Source organism: Hypanus sabinus, unplaced genomic scaffold (assembly GCF_030144855.1).
Source record: "Hypanus sabinus isolate sHypSab1 unplaced genomic scaffold, sHypSab1.hap1 scaffold_305, whole genome shotgun sequence".
Taxonomy (NCBI): Eukaryota; Metazoa; Chordata; class Chondrichthyes; order Myliobatiformes; family Dasyatidae; genus Hypanus; species Hypanus sabinus.
Genome location: NW_026781207.1, coordinates 495,481 through 511,029, shown reverse-complemented (window position 1 = coordinate 511,029; position 15,549 = coordinate 495,481). Strand labels below are relative to the sequence as shown.

Below are 15,549 nucleotides of genomic sequence, written 5' to 3'. Positions count from 1 at the left end.
CAAGAAGCGACAGGAACAAAGAAGATGAACTGAGGGCTTGGATACGTGCATGGAATTACGATATAGTGGCGATTACAGAGACGGCTGGCACCAGGGCAGGTTTGGATTCTCAATATTCCTGGACTTCAGAGGTTTAAAAGGGATAGAGAGAGGGAAAGGGGGAGAAGGGGTGGCGTTAATGGTCTGCAATAACACTACGGCTACATAAAGGTTGGTTAATGCAGCAGGATCCTCCTTTGAGTCAGTGTGGGTGGATGTCAGGAGCAGGAAGGGAGCAGTTACTCCATTTAAAATATTCTCTAGGCCCCCGTAGCAGCAGAGACATCGAGGAACAGATTGGGAAGCATATTTTGGACTTGAACTTGCGGCTGGGGATTGGGACGACGTATTTGCAGGGAAATGTACTATGGATGTGTGTTTGATGTTTAGGGATCTCTTGCAGGATTTTAGGGATAAATCTGTCCCGGTGAAGAAGATAAAGGATGGTAGTGTGAAGGAATCATGGGTGACAAGTGAGGTGGAAAATCTTGTCAGGTGGAAGAGGGCAGCAAACATGGGGTTTAGGAAGCAAGGATCAGATGGGGCTATTGAGGAATATAGGGTAGCAAGAAAGGAGCTTAAGAAGGGGCTGAGGAGAGCAGGAAATGGGCATGAGAAGGCCTTGTCGAGTACGGTAAGGGAAAGCCCAAAGGCATTCTTCAATTATGTGAAGAACAAAAGGGTGACAGGTGTGAAGGTAGGACTGATTAGCGATAAAGGTGGGAAGTTGTGCCTGATAGTTGTGGAAATGAACAAGTTCCTCACTGAATATTTCTCTTCTGTATTCACCAATGAAGGAACCTGATTAAAGTGTGGACAATATAACCGAGGTTGAAGCTCAGGATCATTGCTGATATTAAGGGAGAGGAGGTGCTGGAGTTTTTGAAGTACATTAGGACGGATAAAACCGCGGGGCCTGACAGGATATTCCCCATGCTGCTCCACGAGGCAAGGGAAGAGATTGCTGAGACTGGCTAGGATCGTTCTGTCCTCGTTGTCCACTGGAATGGCACCGGTGGATTGGAGGGAGGTGAATGTTGTACGTTGTTCAAATAAGTTAGTAGGTATAGTCCAGGTATTTATAGGCCTTACGTCTGCGGTGTGGAAGATGTTGGAAAAGATTCTTAGAGATAGGATGAACAGGCATTTGGAGAATCATAGTCTGATCAGGAACAGTCACCATGGATTTGTGAAGGGCAGATCGTGTCCAGGAATCGTGTAGCGTTCTTTGAAGAGGCGTCCATTTATCTAGATGAGGGTAGTGCAGTGGATGTGATCTATATGGATTTTAGTAAGGCATGTGATCCCAGGATGTTTGGCTTGACTGCAGAAAGCAGTGTGCCGTGACGGAGGGGGTATATTCCGATTGGAAGTTGCGACTAATGGTGTTCCAAGAGGATCGGATCTGGGACCACTACTGTTCGTCATTTCTATTAACGACCTGGATGTGGGGGGGTAGAATGTTGAGTTGGCAAGTTTGCAGACGACACAATGGTTGGTGAAGTTGTCAATAGCGTAGAGGATTGTTGAAGATTGCAGAGAGACATCGATAGGATCCAGGAATGTTCTGAGAATGGCAGATGGAGTTCAACCCGAAGTGTGAGGTGGTACACTTAGGAAGGACAAACACCATGACAGAATACAAAGTAAAATGCAGGATACTTGTTAGCGTTGTGGAGCAGAGAGATCTGGGTGTACATATCCACGTATCCCTGAAAGTTGCCTCAGAGGTAGATAAAGTATTTAAGAAAACTTATGGAGTATTGGCTTTCATAATCCAAGGGATAGTGTTTTTAGAGTCGCGAGGGAATGATGCAACTTTATAAAACCATGGTGAGGCCACACTTGGAATACTGTGTCCAGTCTGGTCTCCTCACTATAGGAATGATGTGGAAGCAGTGCAAAGGCTAAAGAGGAGATTTACCAGGATGCTGCCTGGTTTAGAGAGTATGGATTATGATCAGAGATTACGGCAGCTAGGGCTTTACTGTTTGCGAAAGAAGGAGGATGAGAGGAGACATGATAGAGGTATACAAGATATTAAGAAGAATAAATAGCGTGGTCAACTAGCGCCTCTTCCCCAGGGCCGACTGCTCAGTACAAGAGGACATGGCTTTATGGAACGGGGAGGGAAGTTCAAGGAGGATATTAGAAGAAGGTTTTTTACTAAGAGAGTGGTTGGTGCGTGGAATGTACTGCCTGAGTGAGTGTTGCAGGCACAAACATTCGTGAAATTTAAGATATTACTAGATACGTCTATAGAGGAATTTAAGTTTGGGGATATATTCCAGGCAGGGTTTAAGAGTCGGTACAACATGGTGGGCCGAAGGGCCTGTTCTGTGCTGTACTAATCTATGTTGTATATCTGCCTCTATCTGACGTGTGTGCTCAGGTATTTTCATCCGGGAGTGTGTGATGGATGGTGTGGAGGGATATTCATTGTGCCTGCTACTGTTAATGCGCCATGGAACGATGTTGAAGGCGGGGAAATTCTCTTTGTGCCTGACCTCAGGTGAACGTGATGGGACCGCATGGCGTGAAATTCACTCTCAGCGTCACCCCGGGTCTCACTCTGTGTCTCACTGTTCCTTGTTCCTGATTTCCAGAGCAAACCTGTTCCGAGAATTGGGTCACAAATAAAAACTGGTGTTATTACGTTTCCACGTTTGTAACAACTTTATACAAAGCGATTCAAGAATGTTCAAACCGTGATTCAAGGCTGCTCGAAATCAATTCAAAGGATGAAGCGGTATGTTGCACAGCACGAGCAGGTACGACAGTAACACATGAATCAACACACACCCGCGGGCTAAGACACAGAGTGAAAACGCACAACACACTCCCATCTCACACTCCCGGGGTCAGACACAGAGTGAAGCTACCTCCACACTGTCCCATCACACACTCCTGGGGTCTGACACAGAGTGACTCTCCCTCTACACCGTCCCATCACACACTCCCGGGGACAGAAACAGAGTGAGACTCACTCCACACAGTCCCACCACACACTCCATGGGTCAGGCATAGAGTGAAGCTCCCTCCACACCGTCCCGTCACACACTCTCCCGGGGTCAGACACTGAGCGAACCTCCCTCTACAGCGTCCAATCACACACACCTAGGGTCACACACACACTGAAGCTACCTTCACAGAGTCCCGGACGAGATTCCTGTTGTTTTCAACTGAGAGAATCTCCGTATCATAGTTTTCGATTCTTGGCATTGATACAGTAAATTTAAATTTCCCAGAACTTTGTATCCCGCAATCTTGTGAACCAAACCCGCATATACTGGATTGGAAAATGCGAAAACAGGTGAGAGTTTGACGGATCTGTCGGGTGAGAGTTGGGTATTGTGATAGACCTGATGGGAGAAAATAGAATTCGTTTACGGTCTGAAGTAGTTTTGTGGAAAAGTGAGGGGTATTGGGAATTGTTTGTAAGTGGGTAGGGGATAGGGTGGTACAAAAGGAGCATCTTGGGGCCGACACATGTCTGCCGGGGAAGGACAGGGCAGTGTGAATATTTCGGAAACTGGCATGGGGCAGTAGGGAGAGATCAGTACACGGCGATTATTTTGGTACTGACTCATGTCAGTCAGGAGAGCGCGCTGCAGTGGGATCATTTTGGAGATAGTCGCCTGACTGTGAGGCGAGGAAGCAACAGCGGAATTAGTTTAGTGAATGAGTTAGATCTGAGGGGCGAGAGTAGGACAACTGGATTAGTTTGGAGATCAGTACAGGGCGATGGGCACACAGTGAGGTAAAGTGATTAGTTCAGAGCTAGTCTCCGGGCTGTGAGGAGAGGGAGGAACAGTGTGATTCGTTTGCTGATTGACATAGATCTGAGGGAACAGAGCTGGGCAGCGGAATTAGACGGTGGGACAGTGGGGGTTGTGCGGGGACTGAAACAGATCAGAGGGGAGAGAGTTGGCATGTTCGATTCGTATGGGGACTGACAGAGGACTGTGTTGAGGAAGCGGTTCGGTGTGATTAGTTTGGGGGATCCGGGGCTGTGGGGAGACATTGGGTCAGTGCAATTAGTTGGGAACTGACCCAGGATAGTGGGGAGACATTGGGACCGTGGTATCAGTCTGGGTACCGGGCACTGGGCGGTGAGGGAGAGCCTTTGAGTGGGAGGAGTTTGGGGACTGACAGAGACTGTTGGGAGAGAGCGATTTCCTGGGATTAGCTTGTGGACGGTCTCGGCTCGAGTTCTCTGCTGGAGCTGTTTTGTCTCTGTTGAAATTGTTTAACCCTCTTGTATAGGAATGCGAGCTTCCGTCTCCTGTATAAGGAGATTTCGGGGACGCCCTACTGCTGGCAGTGTGATCCGACTGCAGTCAGTAGGAATTATCCTTGCGATCTTGATCAGCATTTCATCTGCGAGAAGTCGTTGTTGCCGGATATTCCTGAAAAGATACAGGGTCTCTGTCAACAGCCAGTGGAGGCGACGTGAATCAAATGACTAATTCCAGTTTCTCCTTCACTCACACTCCCCGATCCTTTCAGATTCCCCGCCCACACTCTCCGCCCCTCCCTCCTACGCCAATTCCTCCTTTTAACGCAACTATATTCTCCCCAGCACACACGACAAACCTCTCTCCCCGTCCATCCCCTTCTTTCCCTCCATTTCCCCGTCCCGCTCTTTCTGCTCCCTCTACCTATCTTATTATTACCTCGTACTTCCTCCGGCCGCATTCTTCTGCTCCCTCTACCCTCCTTTTTCACCTCTCCCCCACTTTCGTACGCCTCTCTACACCACTCGATTCCCTCACCGTTCACTCTAATCTCTCCATTTCCCAGATATTTCTCTCTCTCTCCTTTCCATCCACACTCCCCTCAATCCTGTGTCGTCTGTGACAGTGCTGCCGATCTGAATCCAGTGCCATCCCCTTTATTTCCCCACTGTCTCTTTGTCAACTATCAAGCCTCCATCCACTCAAACTCCCTCCTCGCCCTCTCTGTCCCTTCCTCCTACCCCATTCTCCAACTGCTGAGTGGTCCCCATTCTCCTCACTACACACCGACAAAACTCTGTCCTCATTGACCCCCTGCTTTGTGGCCATTTCCAACCCGTCCCGTCCTTCTCCACCCCCTATTGCCTCGCACTATCTCTGCCCGCTCTTTCTCCTCTCTCTCAGCCAACTCTCTCAAACTCTCTGCTACCTCTCCATCTCTCTCTCTCTCTCTCTCTCTCTCTCTCTCTCTCTCTCTCTCTCTCTCTCTCTCTCTCTCTCTCTCTCTCTCTTCCCACCCGCTCTCACCACCATTCTGTGTCATCTGATTCTCGATAACACAACACTGGGGGAAAGTCTGTGCGCATTCCCTCTGTCTGTGCCGCTCTTGGGTTTATGCATCTCTGTAACTTTGCAACACTGATCCAGGGAATAAAGTCGCAAACTTCCCTCCCTCTCTACATAAGCCTCGATTTCCTGCAATATCCCCGTAAAACTCCCTGCACACTCTGTCCGGTTCAGTGACAGTTTTCCTAAAGCAGAAATCCTCACCGACGTCTTGTACCACTGCAACGTGATCTCCCGACTCCTGAGTTCAGTGTCCTGACCGGTGAAGGCCAGCGTGCCAAGTGTCCTGTCCTATCGAATATTTTTAAGCAGAATTGCTATTTGATTTTTATTTTTTTTATCTGAAATTTAGAATGTGTTCTTGTGCTGCATCAGAATTGAAAAAAAAAAATGGTTAGTTAATGTAAATTACAAACATTAATAAACACCGCAAAAATGTCGAGTGTGTGTTCGTGCGTTCAGAGACGTGATGGCGCAGGGTGGGAAGATGTTCCTGAATCGTTGTGTGTGGGTGTTCAGGCTCCTGCGACTCCTCCTTGATGGTATTAACGAGCAGAGAGCTTCTCCCGAGTGGGGACAGTACTCAGTGATGGATGCCGCCTTCTCGAGGCATCGCCTGTTGACAATGCCCTCCATGGTAGGGAGAGGTCTGACCGTCAGAGCGGCGGTCTGAGGCTGGAACCCTCTGTAGCCCGTTACTATTCTGTGCTTTGCAGCATCCGCACCCGGCGGCGATGCGGCGAGTCAGAAAGATCCCCACTGTACATCCATAGAATTTTCCTCATCTTCACTGAGAGAGCACATCCCCTCAAACTCCTAAAGCTGTGATCCCTTCCGAACCGTGACAGCTCTGGATGTTGTAGAACCCAAATGCAGAGTCAGGTCTGGAATTAATTCAGACTCAGACTCGAAATGAACAAGCCGGCACCAACCCAAACCAAAGACGACATCTCCAGCAGTCGTACTGGAGACGGAACTCTTATGGTTTAGCACTGGTTTTACATTCTGGTCTTCTCAAAATGAGTGGGCAGAGGGAAGCTACACATAATATCTAAATCGCGTGTGTCTGATGGGATGAGGAAGAAATTTCTCGATATGCCTCTAACAGGGAGAGAGTGACTGGACACTGTTGGAGGAGGTTTAATCAGGGCGATGGGACAGTGTGGAGAAAGATACACTCCGTGTCTGACCCCGGGACTGTGTGATGTGATGTTGTGGATGGAGCGTTGCTCAGTGTATGACTGTCGGAGTCATGTACTCATAAAATTCTGGCATTAGGACTGGTTTCAATGAGAAACAATTAGAAAGCAGTAGCACGAGTTTCTTTTATTTATTTGCTGTTTGTTTGTTTGTTTGAAGCCGATTCATTAAGCAAGTGCAAGAAATTACGACGTTGATTTTTATTTTTCAGTTAATCTATAGTTTGCTTATTTAGAATTGCACAGTTAGAGCAGTAGGGATGTCTAGCAAGAGAGTTGAATGTTTTCATTGCAGGGCATGGGACGGAAGAGAGACCTCCAGTCACACCGACGACCTCACCTGTGAGAAGTGCATCCAGTTGGAGTTTCTCGCACTCGGCGAACACTAGGGGGCAGCACACCGCCCCACGTTGCACAGCCACCTCATTTTCCCTCCAAGCGAGTAACTTCTCAGTTTACACCATGCTGTGGACATAACAACTCAGTTGGGTTTGCATTAAAAAGGGGGAATGTTGCGGATTAAGCTACAGTTGCGGTGGAATGAAAACCAGACTGGCATAACAGTTAGTGGAGTGGTTGTTGGGGCAAATGTTGGTAATTCCTCCGACAAAGTCAGGAAGCAAAATGTTGAGACTGCTGGGACTCATGTTCTAGGCTGCGTACATTTCAATGCAGGAAGTATTGTACGAAAGGCAGATGAGCTCAGGGTAGGGGCCAACGACTGGTGTTATAATATGGCAGTCATTAGTGGGAGGTGGTTGCAGGGCGGGCAGGACAGTTAGCTTGTGGCGACCCATTTCCTAGCGTATCCGAACCGACTCACAATTAGATAGCCTACGGGGGTTTGCGAGCACAGAGCTTTGGAGCCTCTGCGCCATGGGGGGCCGGTTGACAGAGGCTTAAAAGTGAGGCTGAAGTTTTCGAATAAAGTTTTTTCCTTCGACTGCAGTTACCGACTCCGTGTCGTAATTTTAGCGCTGCGTGTAGCACACCGCTACATTTGGTGACCCCGACGGTCCAAACGATTTTTGGACCAGAAATGACCGACGCCGCCTCTGTTCATGCGGTTTCGTTGAAACTGCCAGGTTTCTGGACACAGCGCCAGGACCTATGGTTCCAGCAAGCCGAAGCCCAATTCCACGTTCGCCAGATCACCTCAGAAGACACCCGCTACTACTACGTGGTGAGCTCCCTCGACCAGGACACAGCGGCCCAGGTCGCGGAGTTCGTACAGTCGCCCCCGGCAGACGGCAAGTACACGGAATTCAAAGCCCTGCTCCTCAGGACTTTCGGACTCTCACGGCGTGAGCGGGCTGCCCGTTTACTGCACCTGGATGGCTTGGGCAAAAGACCTCCATCGGCTTTAATGAATGAGATGTTGCCTCTCGCCGACGAACACACACCCTGCCTCAAGTTTGAGCAGGCATTCCTGGAGCAGCTGCCCGAGGACATACGCCTGCTGCTGTCCGACGCAGATTTCAGTGACCCCCGGAAGGTGGCAGCCCGGGCGGACTTGCTGTGGAACGCCAAAAAGGTGAGCGGGGCGTCCATAGCACGGATCTCCCAGCCCCGCTCCCGGCAGCAAACCAGTCCAGGCCCGGCCGCAGAGTCCGCTAACCCCCGGCCCAATGAACACTGGTGCTTCTACCACCAGCGGTGGGGTGCAGAAGCCCGCCGTTGTCGCCCGCCCTGCGAGTTCCCGGGAAACGCCATCGGGATAGCCTCCTGTATGTGTGGGATAGAAGGTCGGGACGCCGGTTTTTGGTCGATACTGGGACTGAGATCAGCGTTTTACCTCCGACGAGTTACGACACCCGCAGCAGGGCACCGGGTCCCCCCCTGAGGGCCGTGAATGGCAGCACCGTAAGGACCTATGTCACCCGCCAGGTGCAGCTACGGTTCGGCTCCAGCCAGTTCACGTGGGACTTCACACTGGCCGCCGTAGCCCAACCGCTTCTGGGTGCGGATTTTTTGCGGGCTCAAAGCCTGCTGGTCGACCTGCCCAGGAAGAGACTGGTACACGCCGAGACCTTTCAGACGTTCTCCCTGGGTGCAGCCCAGTTGCCGGCCCCTCACCTCGGCTCCATCGCGCTGTCCGACAACAACTTCACCAGGGTCCTGGCGGAGTTCCCATCGGTTCTGGCACCGCAGTTCACAGCAGCCATGCCCAGGCACGGCGTACAGCACCACATCCCGACCCAGGGACCACCCCTCCATGGCCGTGCTCGGCGGCTTCCCCCGGACAAGCTCCGACTGGCGAAGGAGGAGTTCCAGAGGATGGAGGAATTGGGGATCATCCGGCGGTCCGACAGCCCATGGGCTTCCCCCCTGCACATGGTGCCCAAAGCTGGAGACCGTGCGGCGACTACCGCAGGCTGAACGAGGCTACCACACCGGACCGCTACCCTGTGCCGCACATTCAGGACTTTACGGCAAACCTGCACGGCGCACGGATCTTCTCCAAGGTAGATCTCGTCCGGGGATACCATCAAATCCCGATGCATCCTGACGACGTCCCCAAAACGGCTCTCATCACCCCATTCGGCATTTTCGAGTTCCTCCGCATGCCGTTCGGCCTGAAGAATGCCGCACAGACGTTCCAGCGGTTAATGGACGCGGTGGGACGGGACCTGGACTTCGCGTTCATCTATTTGGATGACATCCTCATAGCCAGCGGCAGTCGTCAGGAGCATCTGTCCCACCTCCGTCAACTCTGCGCCCGACTGAGTGAGTACGGTCTTACAATCAACCCTGCCAAATGCCAGTTCGGACTCGATACCATTGAATTCCTGGGCCACAGAATTACTAAAGACGGGGCAACCCCTCTGCCCGCTAAGGTACTTGCAGTCCGCCACTTCCCCCGACCCACCACGATCAATGGCCTTCAGGAATTCGTAGGTATGGTCAATCTCTACCGCCGCTTCCTCCCTTCAGCTGCCCGGAGCATGCGCCCCCTGTTCGCCCTGATGTCGGGTCCGAGCAAGGACATTACCTGGGACGAGGAGTCCGCCACCCGCTTTCGTTCAAACGAAGGAAGCTTTGGCGGACGCCGCAATGCTAGTACATCCCAGAATGGACGCCCCTACCGCCCTCACAGTGGACGCATCCAACACGGCAGTTGGTGGGGTGCTGGAGCAACTCATCGCAGGTCGCTGGCAACCCCTGGCGTTTTTCAGCAAACACCTGCGACCACCCGAGCTTAAGTACAGTGCTTTCGACCGGGAACTGTTGGCGCTCTACCTGGCAATCCGGCATTTCTGGTACTTCCTAGAAGGTCGGCCCTTCACCGCGTTCACGGACCACAAACCGCTTACCTTTGCGTTTACGAAAGCATCCGACCCCTGGTCATCCCGCCAGCAACGCCACCTGTCCTACATCTCTGAATACACGACGGATGTCCGGCACGTCTCGGGTAAGGACAATGTCGTGGCGGATGCGCTCTCTCGCCCTACCGTTCATGCCCTTTCCCAAGGGGTAGACTTTGAGGCGCTGGCAGAGGCACAGCTGGCGGATGAGGAGATTCCGAGTTACAGGACCGCAGTCTCCGGTCTGCAGCTCCAGGACCTCCCCGTGGGCCCGGGTGAGAGGACCCTACTCTGTGACGTCGCCACCGGCCAGCCCCGTCCAGTCGTCCCGACAGCATGGCGGCGCCGCGTTTTCGACTCCATTCATAACTTGGCGCATCCCTCCATCCGGACAACTGTCCGGATGGTTTCCAGCAGGTTCGTTTGGCACGGTCTCCGCAAACAGGTCAGTGAATGGGCCAGAACGTGCATGCACTGCCAGACGGCCAAGGTGCAGCGGCACACCAAAGCCCCACCGCAGCATTTCCATCCTGCCCACCGGCGTTTCGACCACATTCATGTGTATATCGTGGGCCCCCTGCCAGTGTCGCGCGGAGCGCGTTACCTCCTGACTACCGTGGACCGGTTCACAAGATGGCCAGAGGCGGTCCCGCTCACCGACACCACCTCCGAATCTTGCGCCCGAGCCCTGATCGCCACCTGGATATCTCGCTTTGGTGTACCAGCCCACATTACCTCCGACAGAGGCGCCCAGTTCACCTCCAGCCTGTGGTCAGCTATGGCCAGCCTTTTGGGGACTCAGCTGCACCACACAACTGCCTACCACCCACAGTCGAACGGGCTAGTGGAGCGTTTCCACCGTCACCTGAAGTCGGCCCTCATGGCCCGCCTGCGAGGAGCCAACTGGGCGGACGAACTTCCCTGGGTCCTACTCGGCATCTGCACAGCGCCCAAGGACGACCTGCACGCCTCGTCGGCCGAGTTGGTATACGGCGCGCCCCTGCTCGTCCCCGGGGAGTTCCTACCAGCACCAAGGGGGCAAGAGGAAGAACCCGCAGCAGTCCTGGGCAGACTGCGCGAGAAGCTCGGTAACCTGGCCCCCATACCCACTTCACAGCATGGGCGGCACCCGACCTGCGTACCCAAAGACCTACAGAACTGTAAGTTTGTGTTTGTACGAAGGGGCGGGCATCGGCCGCCGCTGCAGCGGCCATACGAGGGGCCGTTTATGGTGCTCCGGAACAGCGGATCCACGTTCGTGCTGGACGTTGGGGGGAAGGAGGAGGTTTTCACGGTGGACCGCCTCAAGCCGGCCCATGTGGACCTGGCGCAACCGGCCGAGTTTCCGGCGCCTCGGCGCAGAGGCCGACCTCCCAAGCAGGTTCTGGCCCAGACTGTGGACATTGGGGGGTGTATCGCCGGTTCTGGGGGGTGGGGGGTTATGTGGCGACCCATTTCCTAGCGTATCCGAACCGACTCACAATTAGATAGCCTACGGGGGGTTGCGAGCACAGAGCTTTGGAGCCTCTGCGCCATGGGGGGGGCAGGTTGACAAAGGCTTAAAAGTGAGGCTGAAGTTTTCGAATAAAGTTTTTTTCCTTCGACTGCAGTTACCGACTCCGTGTCGTAATTTTAGCGCTGCGTGTAGCACACCGCTACAAGCTCATCATTCCGGATTTTGGTTGAGGAGGAAAGAATTGAAGGGAGCTGGGCGGCTTTAACTGTCACATCAGATGCATTGACAAACACAGGGGAGGGAGGTTTAATGTGGCTATTTCGCTCTGAGTCTGACAGACGGAGTCGTTGTGACAGCGCCTCGCGTTTCATTGAACCACAACCAATCAGGGAAGCGGATTCATCAGCCAAGACTAAAGACAGGAGCCACTGTTGATGTATTTGTTTTCAGTCTATTTATTGTTTCCTTCAATTAGAGCAGTAGGCCTTGCCTGGTAGGAGAGTTGAATGTTTCTATTGCAGGACGTGGGACGACAGGGAGACCTCAGTGTTTCTGACGACTTCACCAGGGAGAAGTTCATCATGATGCAGCTTCTCAGAATCGGCGTTAAGGGGTTGGAACTGGAACTGGATGAACTCGGGATCATTCGGGAAGCTGAGGGGTGATAGGGAGGACATATTGGGAGGAAGTTAGACCTAATGTACAGATGACAGGAAACTGGGTGACAGTCAGGATGATGAAAGGGGTTAAACAGCCAGACCTAGAGAAAGTGCCCCCTTGTGGCCAACCCACACAATAACAGGTCTATCAACTTGGGCGGAGGTGTGAAATGACAAAGTAGATGGAAGTATCTCAGGTCGGGTCTCTTGCAGTGGTTTTCGACTGGTTCAGAAGGGAAGGGGGAGGGCGAGATGAGGAGAGCTGTGATGAGAGGGAATGAGAAAAGACGTTCTGTGTGTGATAGAGGGATTACTGGATGGTATTTTGCCTCTCGAGTGTCGGGGTCACTATCGCTCTGAGCGGGTCCTCAGCAATATTCATTGGGAGGGTGAGCAGGCGAAGTTCGGTACGTGCTGATGTGGCCAGAAATAGGAAGGCAAAACCGAGTAACACGTGGCTAAGGTGTCGAGGTATAAATGAGGGCTTCTGATGGTTGGAACATTGGGTTCTCTTCTAAGGAAAGTGTGACCAGTGTATGAGTCCTGTTTCAATATAATCCTAGATGAATTTTCATTCAATCTCAGATGAATAGGCATAAATGCAGCCAGCTGAAACAGCGTTACTCCAGGACCAAGTTGCAAAAGCAAACTATAATATATTAGGCTTAAAATAGACCACAACGCAGCTTGAGGCCCGGGGACCACAAAATGCGACCGAAATCTTGATTCGACACCAACAAAGGTTGTATTCTGCCGGGCGAACACTAGAGGGCGGCACATACACCTGTCCAGAGGCTGCGCCACAGCGCCCCCACGTAGCGCAGACCTTCACTTTCTCCGCTACCGAACAAATCTCACCGTTTCCACGTCGACTGGACTGAAACTCATGTTCCAGCGGGAAGTTCTGTCATTAAAGAGGAGAAGGGTTGGGGATTGAATTAGACATGCAGGGCGGTGAAAAATAGAATGCCAAAACAAATAGCGGAGTGTTTGTTGAGGCAGATGGGGTTAAGACCACAGACAAAGTGAGGGAGGCAAAAATTGAGCCTGCAGTTAGTCATGTTCTGAGCTGCCCCCGTTTTTATGCAGGAAGTATTGTAGGAAAGACCAATAAGCTCAGGGCAGGGGTCAATGGCTGGAATTATGATTGTGTAGACATTAGTGAGACGGCGTTTTAGGGCTGGCAGGAGCGTCCGCTTAACATTCCCGGTATCGGCTGTATTAGTCGTGATGGAGCAGGAAGTATTCAAAGTCGAGGGGTGGCTTTACGGGTCGCATGAGAATCATTGACAAACTCAGGGAGAGAGGGGTTCATGTGCCTCTTTGACAGGGACGTTAATGTGAAGCGAATGCAGGGAGATGGTTGTCGTGCAGTCAGAAGTGATTTACTCAATTGGTATATCACAGCATTGTGGGCCCAAGGGTCTGATGTTAGGAGATTTTCGTTCACTGCTCTGCAAGTGGGGCAAAAGACAGATTTCACCACATCGAGTGGGCAGACAATGGCGTTGGTTATATAACCGACTTTGAAGATAGATTCTTCAAAAAGGAGTACTAGAACTTCACAAACAGCATCGGTAGTGAGCGAGACACACAGCTGTCACTGTGCACCTACAAATCCCTCACCATGACGTGGACATAACCCCGACCGGACGCTAAGCGACTCCAAACCGTGACACCCACACGCATCTCGCCGTGACGATCTGCGTAACAGGGTTGGAACTGGAACTGGATGAACTCGGGAATCATTCGGGAAGCTGAGGGGGTGATAGGGAGGACATATAAAGAGGTAATTTCACCCAGGGTGTAGGATACAGAAAACTGGGTGACAGAAAATCAGGTGAAAGGGGTTAAACAGCCTGAAGCTGTGCAGAGAGCCCTTGTGGCCAACCCGCTCAATAACAGATAACCCTCTTGGACACATCTGGCTGGGAGGAGAGAGGTGCTAATGACCAAGCAGGGGAAAGTCGCACCGATCAGCTCTCCGGCACTGACTATGGTTCTGTGGCTCTGCAGTGAAACGGGTGGAATATGGCGAACTCTATCGATAGGGTTCTCTTTTTTAGGGGAACGGAAAAGCGGTACTGTGGACGAGTACGAGATTCCTCGATGGTATGCGGTCGTTACCGTCACCAGTGTATTGGAGGAAAAGGGACTCTGTTCTACAATCTTATGTATGTGCAGGTGTGTCCAAAATTAGAAATTTATACATACACACACACACACACACACACACACACACACACGCACACACACGCACATAAACACACACACACACACACACACACACACACACACACACACACACACATTTATGCAGCTTGAGACACACTTGGCATTTTTAATCCCACTGCAAGCTACATTTGTTCACAAAACTGATTGTATTCTGCCGACCAAACACTTGGGTGCAGCACGGGCTCCAGCCTAGAGGCCGCGCCACACCGCCCTCACCTTGCTCAGCTCCTTCATCTGCTCTCTCATGAACAATTTTCTCAGTTTGCACCTGAACTGGAATCGATCTAATATCCCAGCGGTAAGTTTTGCCATTGGAACGGAGAGTGGTGGTATAAACTCGAGTTGCAGGGACATGTAAACAAGAACGCCTTTACAGATAGTTGAGTGGTTGTTTATAGAAGTCACAGCAGCAGTCAAGAAGCAAAAGGTTGAGCCTGCTGGGACTCATGTTCTGAGCTGCGTACTTTTCAATGCAGGAAGTATTGTTTGAAGGGCAGATGCGCTCAGGTCAGGGGTCAACACCTCTAAGCCTGACACGGCAGTTATTAGTGAGACTTGATTGCAGGCGGGACAGTACCGTTTGCATAAGCTCTGAACGAGACACACAACCCTCACTGTGATACGAAGAAGTTCTTCAATGGATCACTGGAAGTGTTTCGGTGTCACGACCACAACCCACATCTGACATGAACACGCCCTTCATCGTGACACTGACACACTGACAGGCTCTGCACCACAGCAGGATCTCACCACTCAACAATACCAACACAGAGTCAGGCCCTGCACTGTAACTTGAGTACAGTCCTCTCCGTATGCATAACACTCTCCCTCTCCAAAACCACTCCCCCACCCGTTAACCTACTCCTACACCATTCCCAGTCACCGTCACACAGACTGCAGTACACCACTCCCGTCTCCGTCACGCGTCACTCGCCTACAAGCAACCCAGTCTCCGTGACCGACACACTCTCCTGCACACTTCGCCGTCTCCATCATCGGGTACGTACCCATACGCCCCGCCCTTTCCCTGATACACTCCACCCGCTAAACGCTCCCCATCCACGTCGCCTCCCCACTCTCCTCACACCCTATGAAACAGGCATTTGTGCAGAGTATGAGGGGTAGATAATGGGTGGTGTTTCACCTCCCCACGTACCGTGGATATTGATCGCCAGGATCTGAATCTCTCCACAACTCTGCATGCACAGGCCGGTCACGTGTACAACACCACTTCCATCAGTGTCTTCATTCTCACCACCCCTTCTCTGGCCTCCTTTCTCCTCCCCTTCCTTCCTCTAACAGCAGCAAACAGTCCGCTCACAGTCCGCTCACAGTCCGCTCACACGCACACAC

General features: G+C 51.9%; 1 long non-coding RNA gene across 1 annotated transcript; it reads left to right on the top strand.

Annotated features, from left to right (window-relative positions):
- The first annotated feature begins 2,605 nt into the window (after positions 1–2,605).
- Positions 2,606–4,442, top strand: LOC132388363 (uncharacterized). The gene is made up of 3 exons (XR_009510214.1): positions 2,606–2,788; positions 3,288–3,352; positions 4,306–4,442. It is a non-coding gene; the product is annotated as an uncharacterized LOC132388363 (long non-coding RNA).
- Positions 4,443–15,549: the final 11,107 nt, after the last annotated feature.